We start from the raw sequence: 17,767 nt of genomic DNA, 5'->3' as shown, positions 1-17,767 counted from the left end.
AACTCGGCCGCGAAGCCCCGCTCCTGACTGGGTCCTGTGAGCGGAGCCAACATGGCGTCTCCCAGCGCGCCGCGAGCGCCGGGCTGCCAGGCGCGGCGGGGCCGGCTAATGGGAAACACATTGGGTATCCGAAAGAAGGAAAAAAAAAAAAAAAAAAAGCGGGGGCGGAGGGGGGGCGGCTAAAGGCCGCTGCTTCTGCAGGCATAGCGCTCTCTTTTCAAACTCTCCCCGGCGAGTAAGTGCGGGCCTCGGTGCTGCCTGTCGTTAGAGCGGCAGAACTGCGAGGGGACACGCTGGTGACGCGGTGGCCCCCTTCTCCGTCCGCCCCCCGCCCCTCCTGAGCAGGAGAGGTTATTCCAGGTCTGCCCCCTCAGCAAGAACCGAGTGAGAGAAAGTCGGCCTCCACAACCGCTGGTCTTCAATGAGTGGTGGAGGGGGAGGGGGCGAGGCCATAGGAACAGACCTCGGTCAGTCGTCGCGCTCGTTAATGTCGGGGCTGCAGCTGGGGGGTCGTCCCGCGAGCCCCTCCGAGTTGTTGGGGTGGGGGGGGTGGGATGGTGGAGTGTGGGGACCGGTCGGCCATCCCCCCTGCAGGACTTGGGCACAGCTAACTTGCTTCTTCCGTGGCAAACTTGGAGGAAAGGGGGCTTTCCTGGTGGGGGGCTGCCTGGGGGCGCGCAGGGGCTGAGGGCGGGCTCTGGGCGCGGGGGCGGGGGTCGCAGGCCCTAGAAGCGCACGAGCCGGCGTGGACGGCGCCCCTGACAGGAGCGCTTCTGCTGTAGAGGGGATCTCTTTTATCGAACAGGTTTGAGAGCAGGGGAGGTCGGCCGTGGGACAGATCCGGCCGCCCATAGAGGGTCTCCTGAGGGCCTCTTCAGAGACTGGCTTGGGCCCGGGCTGAGCTCTCCGCCGACGGGGGGAATCGCCCCTGAACGTCCCACTGTAGCTCCAGCCCAGGCCTGGAGACCCTTACCCTCAGCCTCCTGGGAGGGGAGCGAGGTTACTCTCTGAATTCCGGGCCTCGTCAAGATTTATTGAAGTTAGGTTTAAAAAACGTGCTTCAGATGATTTTTTCCCATTTTCTCAGATTTCAAAGGCTCCCTGCAGTGCGGCTGCCTAATTAATGGTGAAATTCAACTAAATCTAATTATGCAGTAATTTTAAAGCAGTTAGTGCTGGGCGTTGGTTTGTAATAGGACCCCAGTTTTTTAAAGTTTGCTTACTGTGTTGGTTTAGGAGAAAGCTATCTTTTGTATGGCAAAGAAAGAGGGGGAAATAGTTTTCCTGCATGAAGGCCTGAGACCGCCCCCCACCCACTCCATTTCCATCCCCACGTCTATCTATCTCCCTGCCCTTCTCGCTCGCTCTTTTTCCTTCTGCCAAGCTCAAGCTGAAAGGCTGAGCGAGGTGCTAACCCAGCCAGGAGACCCTGTTTCATAGCCAAAGGGGAAAGACCGAATTTTTCACAAGGAGACACAAAGGGACTTGGTATCTGCCCTCCTGGACGCATCCGTAATGCCCGAAAACAGGGAAGGGACTCTCATCTCTAATAGAGAACAGATTTCCTCTTTTTAACATCCATTGTCATTAAGGGGAAAAGCTGACTCTTGGAGTTATAAATCTTATCGTCCTTCTGATAACAGACTTGTAATAAGTTAGCGTCTTATTCAAAGTGAACTGTAAAACTGCCTCATTTAATATGGCATCTGCGTCATTAAAACTTTTCCATTTTTTTTCCCCCTTGAGTCTTGCAGGCCTGGCATTCGGGCAAGCCCCGAGGTGCCTAGTGGGCCTCTGGGGTTGGACCAAGAGGGAGAGAGGTGTGAGAGATGGGCTGCCTGGTTTAGCCTCTGGATCTCAGTCTGGGGGTGAGAGACCCCTGAGGCAGAGAGGACGTGGGTGGGGGGTTGCTGTGTCCCCCTTTCCCATTCCCCGGAGCAGCCCCCTCGAAATGACGTTCCTTGAAAGAAACATGCTTGTGATTAGCTAAGCAAACACATCTGCTTTCGGAGTTGGGCCTTCGTTAATTAGCTGAACAAAGGGCCGTTTTGCTTTTTACCTTTTGCTGGGGGAGAGTGTGTTATTTCAGGAGTGTCGCGGGCCCTCCTCTTTTCAATTGCAGCCACGACGTTAATTTTATTGGGATTACTGATGGGAAATGAGGTGGCGCAGGCTTCCGAGAGGAAAAGCTTGATCATTACCCCCTCTGGAACTATATTTTTCCACCCAACCTCCTGCTTGCGAGGAGGGGGTGGGGGGCGAACTGCGCAGCAAGTTCGGAGCAATTGGAATCAGGCTCGCCGTCCGCTGATATCGGGTGACAGAGCGTGTGTGGAAGCTGAACTCTGTAATTTGCGCTTCTGTTTCTTTATTAGGCCTGGACAACGAACTAATGAGCTTTGGCCCAGCACAATGTCACTTGTATTTATTTTCTTATGGCAACTTTGAGGTAGCAGAAGTGTTCCTCACCAAGAGCCCGGGAGGGCCAGCAGCCCTGACCGAGGCTGCCCTCGGCCGGGGCTGGTGGCGGCGTCCCCAGGGAGCGAGGAGGCGCGCAGAACTGACGGAGCCGGGCACTGGGCCTTTAGGTGAGGCCCTGGGGCGCTCAGGAAGGGATAGGCCCTTTGGAGGCCCAGGCATTCCCGCAGGCCAGCTCCCTGAGATCGAGGTCGAGGGCCGTGAGGCTAGCCTGGGGCAGGTCCCCAGGCGGGATGATGGTCAGAGGTGCAGAGGTGGCGTGGCTCCCTCCTGGCGCCGGACGGAGGAGGGCTCCACAGGCCGAGCAGGTCGGGCCAGAGACACCTTGGAGAGAGCGGGCTCTCCCGCCCCGTGGCCAAGGCGCCGGTCTGCTTTGTGTCGAGGGAGGCCTGGCTCAGCTCTCTGGCTAACTGGTTGGGGGGTGGGTGGGGCGAAGGGGACGCTTTAAAGGCGCTTTCGGAATCCTCAAGTGCTGGGGCTTCCCTGCCGCCTCTCCCTGGCTTGCTCCAAGGAGTGTCAGTTGGAGAGGCCTGGGATACAGTCAAGGAGGAGTTGGGGGTTGGGGACCGCAGAGGGTCAGCGGAGGCAGCGCGCGAGCATCCCTTGCGCTGCGACTGAGAACACAAGCCCCCCAGGCGGAGCGGGGGGCGGGGTGCGGGGCGAACGGGAGCCCAGGGAACTGCGAGGCGAACGCGGGCTTCTCCGCCCCGCAGCCGGAGACTTCCCGCGGCTCCCGCCTCGCTCCCCGCCAGGCAGCCCCGGCTAATAACGCCCAGGCGCTGTGTCCCCGCCCGCCCCATCTCCCCTCGCCCCATCCTTCTGCTTTTTCTCCCCCCTCCCCACCTCTTCCTTCCTTCCTGCAAACGGGTGTTAACGTGGGTCTTTATGTTCTGTCTATAACTAGGATGTAATCACGCGCCCCATGCCTCTCTCTAAAAGCATTTAATAAATGTCTATTAAAGCGCTACAAATGTAAGATGAATTTAGTGGCGCGGCTGCCTCCCTGAATCTGAACGGTAATGATGGATTTATCAACGGGGATTCGCCTTCAACACAGCAAGGGAGGTTTACTCAGCAAATACGTCGGCGAGCACCCACCCAAATACAATCATTTGACCCCCTGCGGGCATTAGCCACCTCACCTCTTCCGCCGCCTGCTTGGGGGTGGAGAGGAGCCTAGGGTCGCCCGGGGCCAGCGCCACCCGGAGGACCAGAGGGGCACCACCCCTCCCCTGGCCTCCTGCCTCTCTTCTAGGCCTGCGGGTCTCGATCTCACCTTTTGGACGAGTGGGGGACCCGGCTTGCAGGTCTGGGCATGGGGAGTGGGTGATGACAGTGTTGGAGCACAGGATGAAGTGTGGGCTGTCTTGGTTTTGCCGGGTGACATCAGGGGGCTAAAGCCCCCTTTCGCTCCTCTCAGTTTCGAGGAGATAGCAATTGTTCCTGCGAGTGGGCTCTCGAGTACCCAGCTTTTGAGCACATCTTAGGTCCTCAGATTCTTGCTGGGCCCTGGGCACCATTCTAGGAGAGGCGGCTCCAGGACAGAGGCCTGGGCTGCCAGGCCCTCAGAGGGCCCCAGTGTGCCCAGAATGGGTGCCCGGCGGGCCTGCTGGGCCTGCTGTCCCCAGGCTCCCCAGACCAGCCAAGCCAAAGCAGAGGCGGCTGTTTTCCGAGGTTAGGATGGAGCCCCTAAGCAGGAGGGCAAAACTTCCGAGCGTCTTCCTCTGAACAGATCCAGCTTCTCTCCCACCTGCCCTGGCAGAGCCCACCCGGCCATTTTAAAGTTTCTGTGCCAATGGGTTTTATAGAATTTGGTTTGGACTGTGATCATTAATACGCACAAACCCCCACTGACCACCACCTCTTTCTGTCTTTTTATCTTTCTTCTCGAGAGAGGAGGAAAAGTGCTGGCCTGTTCCATCAAGCCCGGTTCGCATTTGCTCTGGCCTCTGATTTCTCTTTCTTCTTTGGAAATTTCATTGAGATGTCTCTGTACTCCGCTTGTCAGTTATCTTTGTTCCTTTTAAATAAAGGGCTTTTAAATGGACTTATTGCTCCCAGCGTGGGTTCCTCTCTCTAAATGTTAGAAAATTGTGCCATCTACCCGCTATGCTGAGTACTGTCACACTCGGAGACCTCGGGGACCTCCGGGCCGGCTTCAATGCCGCCGTGTCAGGGGCCGCGGGCGGCTGGAGGAGGGGGCAGCTCACGTGGATTTTTGCAGATTTCCGCCAGCAGCCGGCCCGCGTGGCCACGCCAGGGCCCGGCCCGCCCCGCGCGCCGCCGCCGGCTTCATGGCGGCCGCGAACCCGGGACTGCAGCCGATCCCGGAGCACATCGCAGGCGTGGCCGGGGCTCTCCCCTTCTCCCTTCCCTCCTCCGAGATGCCCCGGGCCGGGAAGGGGGGCGCCGGGACTGCCTGTGGACCCGAGCAGCCGCCGGGGGGTCGGGGATGATCGCGGACAATGAGGGGAGGCTGCCGGGGAGGGGCCGCGGGGGGACTTGGCCACGGCGCTTTGGAGCGCTCCTGCCCGCCGACAGCCCCCCTCTCTGCCTCGGGGAAGCCGGGCCCAGGCCTGTGGAGAGCCACGGCCGCCGACCGGCTTCCCCGCCTCGGTGAGCGAGAGGGGAGCTCGGGCCAGGCAGTTCGCTGGCAACTTTCAGCTCTGTTTTCCCCGGTAGAGATCCTTCTGTAGTCTTCTGGAAGGCCACTCACTACTTGCTTTGCTTCAGGGGAGTGTGGTTTAGCTGAACCAAGTTCGAACAAATCAGATGGCTGACGTGGGGTCTCCTCACCCCGACCCCTCGTCTGCAAAACCACAGGTTCTTTTTGAATGAGTTTAAATGGATTAGCAGTTTAGATTTTATTATGTGGCTCCCCCTCTCAGATGCCCCCCCCCCTTTTTTTAGCCTATTAAAAGTATTAGCTAAGATTTCCAAGTGTCAGTCGGGTATTTATGCTACTGGAGGTGAGGGGGGGGGGGAATCTGCGATACGGTTTACGACTTTTATTACATGTTTCACACTGTTGGAGAAATGGAGTTTTAAACAACATACAATTAAATCTATATTGCTCTTTGGAGAAGGGCCAAGGAACTCGACAATCAATTAGTTTAGATATTTTGATACTTGTTGCTAAAATCAAAGTGTAAAACTACCACCCCAAGGTAGAGCTGTTTCTCCACTTTTCCTAAGGTCATGGAGCTACCACATAGGAAATGGCAGTTGCTTTTCTCTATCCCAGGCTGTTTTTCCTGATTACTCTGCACAGATTGGTCTTTTTAAAAAAATTCAGACTCTTTTCTGTGTTTTTTCCTCCCGTTTCTCTCTTACTGCCATCTCACATCTCCTGCCTTGATCAGTTAGGTTTAGTTTTTAAAAAACATTTAATTTGTATTATTTGAAAATGAATTGTCTGCTCACCCTTTCTCTTTATCCCTCTCTCCTTGCCTTGACACTAATAAGGGAAGCCGGCGTGTTTAATAACCACAGTAATACAGTGGTTTCCAGACAAAGACAAAATTCTCTTCTTTATAACCACAACATGATGAGAATAGGGGACTCATCCTTTCTCTCTCTCTCTCACACTCCCTCTCTCTCACTCACACTTCTGTCTCTTTCAATAAGCAGTTTAGGAAACAATCTGCATTGAACAGAAACTGCTTCCTTCTTAAAAATGACACCTTTTCCACCTCCCTGGCTCTCTCTGGGCCAATCCCCTTGACTGCCTGGTGGCAGTCTGCCTGTCCTTGGTCCTGGCAGGGGTGGGGGGTGCCTATGGAGACCTGGAGCATCATGAGAAAGTGGGAGGTCCAGCTCACCTGTACCAGGCAGCTGAGGCAGGGCTGCTGGCGAGTTCCAGAGGGGAGCTTGCTAATTTATTAGATAGTTCTTACTTCCCCTTGCAGACACCCCAGGTTCTGGAAAGGAGGGGGGGTGTCTGAGGTTTTACGCCTGTCCACCCAGCCCACCCACGAACCCCCACCCACTTCCTCTTCTGCTTTCTAGGCTGGGCAGCTCTTGGCCAGCTTCATGACTGATTTGAAACCCCTGTGGCTCTTGGGATTGCGCAGGCCAGTCCCTGAACGGCCATCTCTACCAGGATGGGGCATCCAGAACCTCCCCGCTTCTCCAAAAGAAAGGCTCTGAACCCAGGGAAGAGATGGGACGGGATGTCATTCGCCTCCCTCCAGAAGCCTTCCTCTTCCTCCTGGGGCGGAGCGGGACCTTTGCCTGGACTCAGCGATGTGGCCTTGCCGCGCCTGGGCCTCTGCTTCCACCCTGCCTTGAGCGCACCCCCATGCCGAGGCCCTAATTGTGAGGAAGGTCTGGGAAGCATTTTTCCTGTGCTGATTTTATATTTCCCCTTTCCCCCTCACAACATTAAACATAATTTTGCGCTGTCAGTGTCACTAAGATTGCGGTTTGTTGACGTCTCTACTTGGAAACACGACCCCTGCGCCTCCAACGGGGAGTCCTCCCTGTGTAGCCTCTGGGAGGCCGCTTCTCCACCGAGGCTTTCAGGGTTTCTGGAACACCCTGAGAGAGAAAGAGAGACTGCAATAAAGGCCATAAGGGTCCCTACCAGAACCCCGCAATCATTTCAAATCCCCTCTCCCTGTGACAGCAGGAGCCAATGTGTTTTTGATGTGCGTTTGGTTGTTGGCTTGTTTGTTTAATAAAATCCCTGTGTGTGTGTGTGTGTTTTACTGTCTCAGTGTCTGTGACGTGTAACCACAGCCACTCCACTTTAAAAATTTCCCTTTGAATTTCTTTTCAGTTGATCTGTTTTAGTCTGTCCTCTGCAACTTCTTTCTGTTCTCCATCCCTGACCCCTCCCTCCCCAAAATATTTCCTTGGCCTGAACAATAATCCTCTGGCCCACTGGCCACGTTCCTGGAGATAAAAAATCCATTTATCCCTTCTGTTGCTTCACCGAGGCCCAGTTATCCAGGGTTTTTGGCGACAGAAGGGAGCAAGAGAGAGGAAGACACTTCTTACTTTGCAGGCCCTGCTTCTTTCTTTCCTGTGCCAGCCTGGAGGGGCTTGGGACTTAAGCAGATGCACCTAGGGTCTGCAGGTTTGCTCTTCATGCCTGGCTGTGGTTCTGGTGGCTTCTCCTGTTTTCCTTTTCTTCGAAGGAGCTGCTAGCTACTCTGCCCTCTCCACAGCAGTGTTTCCGCGCCTGTGTGCACCAAGGCTGGTGGATTTCAGGGCGATTATCTCATTTCGCTGGTGCAGAGCGAAGCGGCTTGCAGCCCCTGGGTCAGATTCAGCAGAGGGCCCATGTCACAGACCCAACCCAAAGGTTAATTTTCTCTCATTAGCATGTCCATAGTATGCTTCTAGCCCAGGAGCTCGGGTCCTCAGTGTGTCACCTCCCGGCTCCCCTCTAAAAGTCTGCGGCACCTTGGCTCTCTCTTCTGGAATTTCCTTCACAACCTCACGTTCTGCCAGGTTCCTATTGGGTTCATGGACTCTAATCTCTGAAAACCCATCTCATCCATTTTCAGACAGTTTGCCTATTTTCATCCTGGAGCCCCTGTCTTCCATCCGCCCCTCTTTGCCCCCCTTTCCTCTGTGCACCTCATTTACAAACGGATTCTGCTTTATTTGCATTAGTTCATGTCTCCTCTTTTACTTTCTCCCCTCCCCTTATCCTTTCATTCAGGGCTAGTAAAAGCAAAAGATACAAAATGGCAAAGTTCAGCTGCCTGTTTCTTGGGGGGAGCCAGCCACCCCAGCCACCTAGAAAGAAGTTGAAGGTTTGTAAGGACAGAAGAAACAACAAAGAAAAGAGAATTGCATTTGCGGCTTAAGTGGGCGAGTGTGTTTGTGTGTCTATATCTGTGTGTGTTTTTCAGATTTCTTTGAACTGCTTTTGTGCTGACTCGACAGAGACATTTGCTGAAGCTAGTCACGGTATAGGAACTTTGAGTTAACCTCTTATATCAAATGAATCTTTTCATTTAGAGACCAATAAATCTCAATCTCTAGCTACCTTGTGTAGACTCAGCCTGAGCTCAATGAGACAAGACTGGGGCTTATAATAAAGACCAGATAAAGTTTGCCAAAGTTTTTTTTTTTTTTCTCTCTCCCCCCTCTCCATTTTTTTTTTTTTTAAACTAGCCTGAAAAAATCCCCCATCTAACAAATAAAACTTCAGGGAAGTAGCAGCTTTTCCTCAGCAGAAGGTTGGGGATTTCTTTACCTTCTAGCAGCAAGCCTGTTGACTGAAGTGGTTTTCCAAGCTCAGACACTGAAATGATTTATAGTTTTTCAACAAGTCATTATTTTGGTGTGTTGTTTAGGTGGGGTTGAGACAATCTAATAATCAACGTAAGATGGGGGGAGGGGATTGTCAGTGACCGAGAGGAGAGTTAACATCAGAAACATGAAAGCCAGTCCGGTCTCCAGGGATAGAATTTGGGAAAGAGCCTGCACACGTCTGCTCCTGGGCTATAAAGAAATACATTGTTAGCAACAACAAAACAGACAATGCCCTGAGCTCTGCCTTGATTCAGAGCTGAGCTACTTTCAAGATTTTTTAGCAGCACTGTTCATTTTGATGGGGTTTCTGGGCCATTTGAAATTCAACCTTTAGCCAGCCTGCTCATGGGGTATGGTTACAGAATTCATTTTCTGATTTACTATCCCTCCTCCTGTATTTTCTTTATTTCCTGATGGCCTCCCATGGGGCTAATCTTTTTTTTTTTTTTCCCTTTTCTTTTATATTATCCAGTTTTGTTCTCCCCACAAACGACTCAGTGTTTTTCCTGTTTCTAGTGATCACTCATTTGCTTCCTTTTTCTCTTTCCTTCCTTAAGAGGAAAATAAAGAGCATGGGAGGGGGATTTCCAAATCATTCCTAAATGTTATTAATTACTGTTACAAGGCAGGCGATTCTTAACTAATAACAAAGTTGTAAATTACCCCTGACTTTCAAATATTTCTCATTTGTCAGCTCTGATTGATTTGGTTAATATTCCATCCTTTGGAATAATTTTAGCCGCACTTGCAATCAGCTCTACTCATGAAGCAGGGAGCAAATCACCACACTCTCACAGCACCTCGCCTCTCTGCTTTTACTTTTCAAGTGAAGTTTTGGTTTCCATCCTGAGGTCCATGATTCTGACTGGAGAGCAATGCTGGAAAAGCTCATAGGCAGTTAAACTGCAGAAATGGAGTGGATGGGGGGACGGTATCTGCATATGTTCAGTGATTTATGTGTAATTTTGAAAACATTGTTGAGGAAATTAATTTTATTGAGACAACCAAACAGTTTCATTTCCTAGTTCTCCTAAACATTTTTCCCCTCCAGATTCAGGCTGAAGGGATGGATTTCTATAGGATTCCTAAACACAGGACATTCACCCAGGCCAAGGCAAATTTCTCCTTATTTTCCTTTTCTCAGAAAGAGCTGGTCTACTCCCAGTCCACCCAATAAGAGATGGGGATTGCTGCTGAGGGGAAAAGGTGTACGCTGAGCGTTGGGGGTCAAAAAGGTCAAAAGGGCTGCCCAGAAGAGAGCACCCTGAAAACCCCATCCTTTGGGAAGGGGGTTTGTATTTTCCAAAAGTCCTTTTCCCTTCCATCATCATATTCAGAACGCAATTTTTGACGCTATCAATACCCGCTGCCTCCAATACCTCCGGAGTTTTCATCTTAATTATATTATTAAGTGAAGTACTGTGCTGTCAGGGAATTGAACATGATTTATGACATCTGCCTATTAAAGGATCGATTGTGAATATCGCTACTATCATCTATCAATATTCTTAGGCCGCGGGTATTTCTCGCTCCACGGTTGTTACTTGTAATACCAAAATGATAGACTGCAGGAGAAGACTATTTCTTCTTCGCAGGACTAGCTTTCCAGGTGCGGCGATGAGTCAGCGTGGGGAGATCGGAAGCTCAGCGCGCCCCACCATGTCTCACACCCAGAGAGGGTTTAAAGTTTGTTTTGTTTTTCTTAATGTGAATTTTCCCTCGGGTCTAGTAGAAGAAGCTAGAGTCGTTTTTAGAGAAAGAAGTAACCTCTGCTGGTCGATATCAGGAGCCGGTGTTTCCAAGCTGCCAGGTGATTCGCAATGAGACCAGAAGCCAAAAAAGAAAAAGGAAAAAGAGCGAATAGGGGCCCCTTTTATAGGAGGGTGGCTGGGTGGGGGCAATCGGGGTGGGCGGGGGCAGACTGGATATTTTGGGAGCAGGTACTCGGGTCGTGCCGATGCCCTGGGCCTCGGAGGTGTTTGGTTTCTGGGATCAGTCGGAGCTCTCTACCCCGACCACCCCGACCACCTGCTCCGCCTAGGTGGAGGCGGGTGCGAAACGTGCTCTAGCCGAGCCTGCACGCGGAGGCCTTTTGTCTGCAGACCGAACACAGCGTCTGTTTTCTTCCACCCTTGCGGGGCACGGCAGGGGTCACCGGCGAGTCTCAGTCCCTGGTTTGGGGGGGTAGCAAAGGGAGGCCGTGCAGGAGGAAGCCAGAGCCCTCTTCCCCGGAGCCGCCTGGGAGCGGAGGCCGGGGCGCCCCGGCGGGGTGGTGCGTGGAGAGCGGCCGGGCCTGCGCCCAGCTCCGGCCCCGGGGCGCGCCTGGGGCCGCGAGGAAGGCGGAGGCCTCGGAGCCGGTGCAGCGCCCGCGGCCCCGCCGGGGAGGCGCACTTCCCTCGGAGCGCCGCCGCGCCCGGGGCCTGGGCGGCGGGAGGAGGCCTCGGGCCTGGTTGCGGGCCTAGTCTCGGCGCGCCCTGCGCTCGCCCCGGCCCTCGCGAGGCCTTCGCTCTCCTCACTGCCCAGTCTCCTTGCCTCCTGAATTCCAGCAGGAAGAAGTGGGCACATCAGTGGAACTCCTAGCCCTCCTTCTCTCCGGCCGGAGGTTGGGGGCCCCGCACAGTGCGTGGCCGCGCGGGGCCGGCCGGATGTGGGAGGACCACAGGCAGGGCGGGAGGCTGGCTGGGCCCGGGGCCTGGCTGCCCCGCGCCACCCCTCTCAGGCAGAAGACGCCTTGCGAGGCAGGAGCCTCTCATCCGCCGCCACGGGCTCCCACCTCCCTAGCTACCTACCTGCTCCCTCCCTCTGGGCCCCCCAGCTCTGCGGCCTACCCCTGACCCCCGAGGGGTGTCCCAGGGGAGGACACAGTGGAAATGTGTGGACACGCTCAGTAAATGTTAGCTGTGGCTCTTAGCATTATCAGGCGCTTCTGGTTCCTCCGTGAGCAGCACCTCTCTAATACACGTTTATTCCGGATCAACCACAGCACAGCCGCGGTTCCCCAGCCCCCAACTCGTACCCAGATGCCCAACAGCTGCTTCTGGCCCCTCTGAGCCCAGAGCCACAGCCCTCCACTCCTAACACACGGGAAGAACACCCGGGGACCTCCGCCCTTCCTCCCTCTCGGAGCGTGCTTGTCCAGGTCTGAACCACCGTGAACCCGACACTGAGGCCCGAACCATGTGTTACCCGGTTTCTGCTGAGCTCTGCCCGGGTCAGCGCCAGGAAATGGGAACTTCTATTAAATAAGAACTTGCTGGGAAAGATTGGGGGGAGGGCGATTTTTAAAGCAAACAAGAAAAAATGACGACCTTCAGTGTAGGGTTTGGGGGGAGCAGGGCAGGCCGAGACAGGAGCAATGATAGCTGAGTCAGAAGCACCGGAAGGACACCCTTTTCTTCCAGAAACACATTCTTGGGTAAGCCTTTCATCGGCCTGGGCTGAGCTAGCTGTCGGAGACCTGCCACTAAATATACATACGACACCTTCAGGCCGGATTTCATCTTACGACCTCAATTAAATATCACCCCGCCTTCCTGATTCTTATTATCAACAATACCTCTAATATTCTTGTTATTTTGCAAACGACGTTTCGGCGGCGGATGTCCCCTGGAACTGCAGCGGGAGCCACGCCCAGGAGGGCGCTCACCTGCTGCGCGGATCCCGGGACTTTGCCCCATCCGCGTCCCTTGCCTCCTCCCCACTCCACCTAGGCTGATGGATATCCCTGCATGTGGAGCCCTTTAAAAATGACAAATGCCTTGTCAATACAGACCATCCCTCCCCTCCTGCTTTCTCATCTTTTTTTTTTTTTTTTTCCGGAGCGAGGATGGACCCAGGCGCAAGCCCAGCGGCGCGGATTACACGGCCTGCGTTGTACCGTAATCGCCAAAACCTTGGCCTGATTTACAGCTAACAGATCTCAAGCGAGGGAGTCGGGAAGAAATCAGTGGCCTAAGGAGCTAGATTGGGGCTTTGGAGGGATCGGAAATTAAGGGACTGGAAGGAGGATGTGATTCACATTATTCACCGCTCCCCGCAACACACACACAGACACACACACACACACAGACAGACACACAGACAGACAGACACACACACACACACAGACACACACACACACAGGACCAGGCGCCTCCCGGCTCGGCCTTCGCGGATGCGGCCCTCGGTTCTCCGCGGCCTGTGTCCCTGTCGCTCGCTTCCCTCGATCGGGACCACACTGAGCGTCAGGGGCGCCTGCGATGCCCTCAGACCCCTCGGCCTCCTCCCGGCTTCTCCCAGCCCCCGGGAGGAGGCGCTGGCTCCCGGGTCGGCCTCTGGTCCCTCCCCGTCGGCGTCCCCGGAGCCCCCATTCACAAAGCCGCGCTTGGAGGAGGCGACACACACACACACACACCCCCCGAAGAGGGGAGCTTGATCTTGTCTCGTTGGTGTCTCGGGCCTGAAAGGAAAATCGTTTGGGTAAACAGCCAAGCTTCCAGGCTTAGCGCCCGGCTCCCGCCCCGCCCCCGCCCCTCGTCCCCCCGCCTCCCCCACTCCCCTTCCACCCCGCCCGCCACCCACACTCCGCTCCGCAGCTGGGCCCCGAGCGAGCTCCACGCCGCCGGCCGGGAGTCCGGGGCTCACGGGTTCAAAGGGCCGCGGCCCCGAGGGGATGCCCTCCTCGCTGTGCCCCGGGGGGCAGAAGCGGACCGCAGGGCGGTGGGACCGGCCCGGGCCACGGTAGGAACCTCGAAACCTCCCGCTTCCCTAAGTAGAGCGGGTCTCGGGGGAGGGCGCCGGGGAGTTCCGAGCCCGTAGAGACTGTTTGGCCAAGACCGAGCGGAGGCTGAACCCCGGGCCCGGACGGGCCGTCCTGGGCAGGTGTGCAAGTGTGCACGACCGCGGGCAAGGGCAGTGAGCCTCCGCAGGCCCCGTAGCGGTCCACGCACTGCGGGGTGATTACCGGGTCCCCACCTCCCTCCAAGCGGGGCGGCTCCTGGAAAAGCATTTAATCTGATATTAAGGGTTTTCCGAAGAGTGATTCTTTCCAAAGGAGAGTTCTTCACTTAAATGACTGTAAACATAATTAATAGTTATTTAACTTGCAAAAAAAGAAAAAAAGAAAGCAACCTTTATGGTGTTTAAAAGGATACTGCTCTCTCTCTAGTTCACACTCTTAAAATCTCGAACTCTGAAAATATCCTGATGAGATTATTAGACTTGATTCTATGGTGGCACCCCCTCCCCTTTCCTCTAATGAAATTCCTCTCTCTCCTGCCTTCCCATCTTTCTCTCGGTGTGTCTCTTTCTCCTTCTCCCAGTCTCAATCTCTCTCTAATCCAGGAGTCATTAGCAACACCCTCTGGCTACATGTTTTGCATCAGTGAAACACTGTGACATAGTTGTAATACAAACTCTGCCGCCTTGCACTGCATCTTGCGGTAGGAAGTGTAATAGCAATAAAAATCATTTTTCATCTCCAGGCATTATTCGATGGGGGGGGGGAGAAAATCTGAATGTGAGAAGCTGAGGGGGAGGAGAGAAAAATGAAGAGAGGGAAGGTAAGGAGGGAAGGAGAAAGAAGAAAAAGCTTTCCAGTTTAGAGACTTCTCAGAACTAGAGGCACACAGATTCAAGCCTATCATTTTCTCTGCTTTCTCCTCCTCTGTTTTCATCCTTGTGCCTCGGTGGACCCCTGAACCCTGATCGGAATTGTCTCCTAGTTCCCAGGGTCTCTCAGCTACTCCTTTCTGCCCCAACGTAGCATCCCTTCTGGTGAGGAAGCCCCAGAACTCCATAGAGGCTGGGCCACCCTTTCTCAGCTGGCTGGGGTGAGGAATCCTCATTCAAGTCCTGCTAGGAAATTGGGGCCTCTTTCCCATCGGGTCTCTCACGAATCTTTCCTGGCTTGATGGAGAAAGAACCACCACCGAGCAAGCCAACGTGGCTATTTTCCTGATGCAGCCCTATAATTTGCGAGCAAGGGCCCTCAGAGAGCCCCCTAATCTTCACTGAGGAGTGCTGGTTACAGGGAGAAGGAACATTCCCTCCTTGCTTGCCAGCCCTTAGAGAACTCACCCTGCCAACTCAGGGAGGGCAGAGTTTCCGGGAAAGGCTCTCCATGTTGCCTTTGCTCAGGCAGGGAAATGCCAGGGCTCACCCACCACCACAGGCACAGGGTCCCCCCACCCTGTAGTCCCCAGTCCAACCATCATTCTATGTGGGAGCCACCAAGTTCCTTTAAACAAAAACAAACTTGCAGTCAGAACTAAATTAGAGAAAGGTTCTGTACCTGCCTCAAAAGAAAGAAACCACACAAATCTTCACAGGACCCTAAAGTAGATACTGTCTACTTTTAACAGGAAAAAAATCTTGTTTTGTGAAATATTTCACTAATCACCCTGTGTCTGGGGCAGTGTGCGTTAGAACAACAAATTCAACAAGTACACATATAACTAAGTTAAAATTTCTGTGTATTTTTAGTCGTGTGAGCTTAAGAGTAGGACAAAACAGTTACGTTACCAACCAGATAAAATAAGGTCAAACTTGCACCTTGAAGAGAAACGCTGCGTGATTTGTACTTCTTGACTTTCCTGTTCTCACTGGGCTACAGGTGAACAAGTTAGGGGCGGCATTTTGTGGTTATTTTATCAGCAGAGCTGAAGGTTGGGGGGGAGGGGACAAGGTCCCAGTAGGCTGGCGACAGGCATGCCACAGCCCCTCTTTATGTCCATCTGATGAGAATGAGTGGATATGGGTGGAAATCGTAATTGGGAAGGTCTGACTTCATAAGCACCCGCCTCCTGGGAGATATTCGCAGCCGCCACAGCTGAGTGGCCCTGGAACACACGACGGCCCAAATCCGTGTCCTCCAAGAAGACCCCGCTCATTTATTTTGTTTGCTATGAAAGCAGCATCACCACTTAGACTCGGTGATGCTGTAGCTGTATATTTGCTCCCCTTTCTCCTATGATTTGCCCTTTCGCCCAGTACAGACATTGCGGGGTATGTTGGTCACAGATCGGTGGAAAGAAGGCCTGTGCGTTTCGGCTTGTCTTCAAGTTTAGATGATGCAAGGAAAACTCTTGACGGTCTAGTGAGGCGGGAGGCTGCGCGGGGCGGCCGAGGAGTTCCCGTTTCCGCAGCGAGGTGGCGCTCCAGGGCGCGGCAGAGCGCCCGGCCGTCCGCGCCGAGCGCCGCGGCCTCGCTCCCGCAGAGACCGCGGCCTGCGAGCGTCACTCCCGCCGCCTCCCTTCGCCTCGGCGCCCAAAGGCGGGGACCGCTCAGACCCGCTCGGCGTGCTGGTTCTCGGGGTGGGCGGAGGCCCAGGGCGGCGACCGCGAAGCTGGCGGGGTCGCGGAGCGCGGCGGGGGCCTACCGGGGCGCGTTTAGGGCGCCGTGGTCCCGGGAGCCTGCGAAGTTGTATTCGCAGCGGGACCCGGGCGGGGCCGGAGCTGCGGCGCAGGGTCCGCTGGCCCGGTGAGCGCGCGCGCGGTCAGCCCCGGCCCGGACACTGCGGAGGGTTAGGCAGCTCCTCCCTGGACTCGGGAGCCCTCCTTCTTTTTTTCTTTTTCTTCTTCATTTACACACATACATATATTTAAAGAAAAAAAAATACAGGAAAAAAATCTAATGCACTCCTTATTGGTTTGTCCCCAAACTAGGCAGTTTTGCAGTTTGATAGGTTTTCCTTTTTTCTTTCTTTTCCTTCCCCCCCCTTTTTAAAAAAACTTTAACCCCCTGTGGTGTCCCCCCCTTCTGTTTTCCCCCCCAAAACTATTATACTTCTGAGAGCTGGTTCCTTGTGGGTTGGTGGGTGAGAGAGAGATTAACACTTGCTCCAGAAGACCCAGCATTAGGCAAATGACAGCAGAATGGAAGAAGAAACTACTTCAAATTATTTATTTCCATCCACACGATTTCGTTTCCACACTTGCCTTCAGTGGGTATCTCACAGCTCTAAGTCAAAGACACGGACAGGAAATGCCTTTTACCCTGTCACGCTCAACCTGCGTGGGGCCCATTAGAACCAGTTTGGAAACAATGTCACAAATAATGATAGTCATAAATAGTCACGGTGAACAGAAATTCTATCCTTCCTGAACTTCCTCTGCGGTTTGCCCCCGGCTCTCTGGGACCCGGGCTCCACGTGCAAACATCAGGCTGGGCCCTCTTCTCAGCATTTCGATTTCCCGGGGCCCTGCCCCGAGAGTTGCCCCCTTACCTAGGGGCTTTGATTACCTGGCCTAGGCCCTAGCCCCCATCGGGGAGACTGTTGAAGCTGCACCCGGTGGCCGACTTGTCGCCAACTGCACTTCTTTTAGCCCGTATTTCCGGCTCCCTCACTCTCCCTGACATTTTCTGATATAAATGCAGGAAATTTCGGTCCGATTTAGGAGTCTACAGAAACTCAGAGGGTCAGGTCATTAGAATGTTAACGTGGCGACCAAGAATTATAAACATGATCTAAAAGTCTCTTCCAATTCATTTCTTCAAGTATTTATTTGAGTTAAGCAATGAAAAGTGACAGTTGTGAAATAGACAGCTTTTAAAAGTAATGAAGTCAGATGAGGCTTTAACCTGTCGATTGTGATAAATCAACTTTGAAAAAGACGAATGAAGAATATTACTTGGGCGCCTAACCGCCAGCGTTTGCTGGGCAAGCTGCAGATTCTGAAACCGGCCTGCGATTACCCCGGGAGCCATGGCTTGGTGAGGCCCTGAGACTGAAGCTTGGCCCTTGGGTGACCCAGCAGTCCTGGCACCCGGGCTGCCTGAAGGCAACACTTTGACGGGGATGGGTCTCTCTTTCCGCTTAGACTTGGGCAGATTTTGGCTACCGCAGTTTGTCTGGGCAGGTGACTTCAGCCCTCAGCACGGTTAGAAATTAAGAGGGGCCACTACCCAGGGGACTAAACGCTATGCAGGAGAGAGATGGGTGCTCAGCCCAGCTCCCCACTCAGCTGAGGGTGTCAACTTCCTGCCGCGGTTCAGAAAGACCAGGGCCTGCCTGACCCCCGATATTACTAACTCTTTGGAA

General features: G+C 54.0%; 1 long non-coding RNA gene across 1 annotated transcript in view; it reads left to right on the top strand.

The window, feature by feature from the left end:
• Positions 1 to 13,334: 13,334 nt before the first annotated feature.
• The window catches only part of LOC138095357 (uncharacterized), a 33,422-nt gene continuing 28,989 nt past the window's right edge, over positions 13,335 to 17,767 (top strand). The window contains exon 1 of the long non-coding RNA XR_011146304.1: positions 13,335 to 13,467. This is a non-coding gene — a long non-coding RNA (uncharacterized lncRNA). The remainder of the gene's footprint in view (positions 13,468 to 17,767) is intronic.

The sequence above is a fragment of the Capricornis sumatraensis genome, chromosome 19 (genome assembly GCF_032405125.1).
Source record: "Capricornis sumatraensis isolate serow.1 chromosome 19, serow.2, whole genome shotgun sequence".
NCBI lineage: Eukaryota > Metazoa > Chordata > Mammalia > Artiodactyla > Bovidae > Capricornis > Capricornis sumatraensis.
Note: the sequence above shows the minus strand (reverse complement) of the source record. Positions and strands in the feature narration are given on the sequence as shown.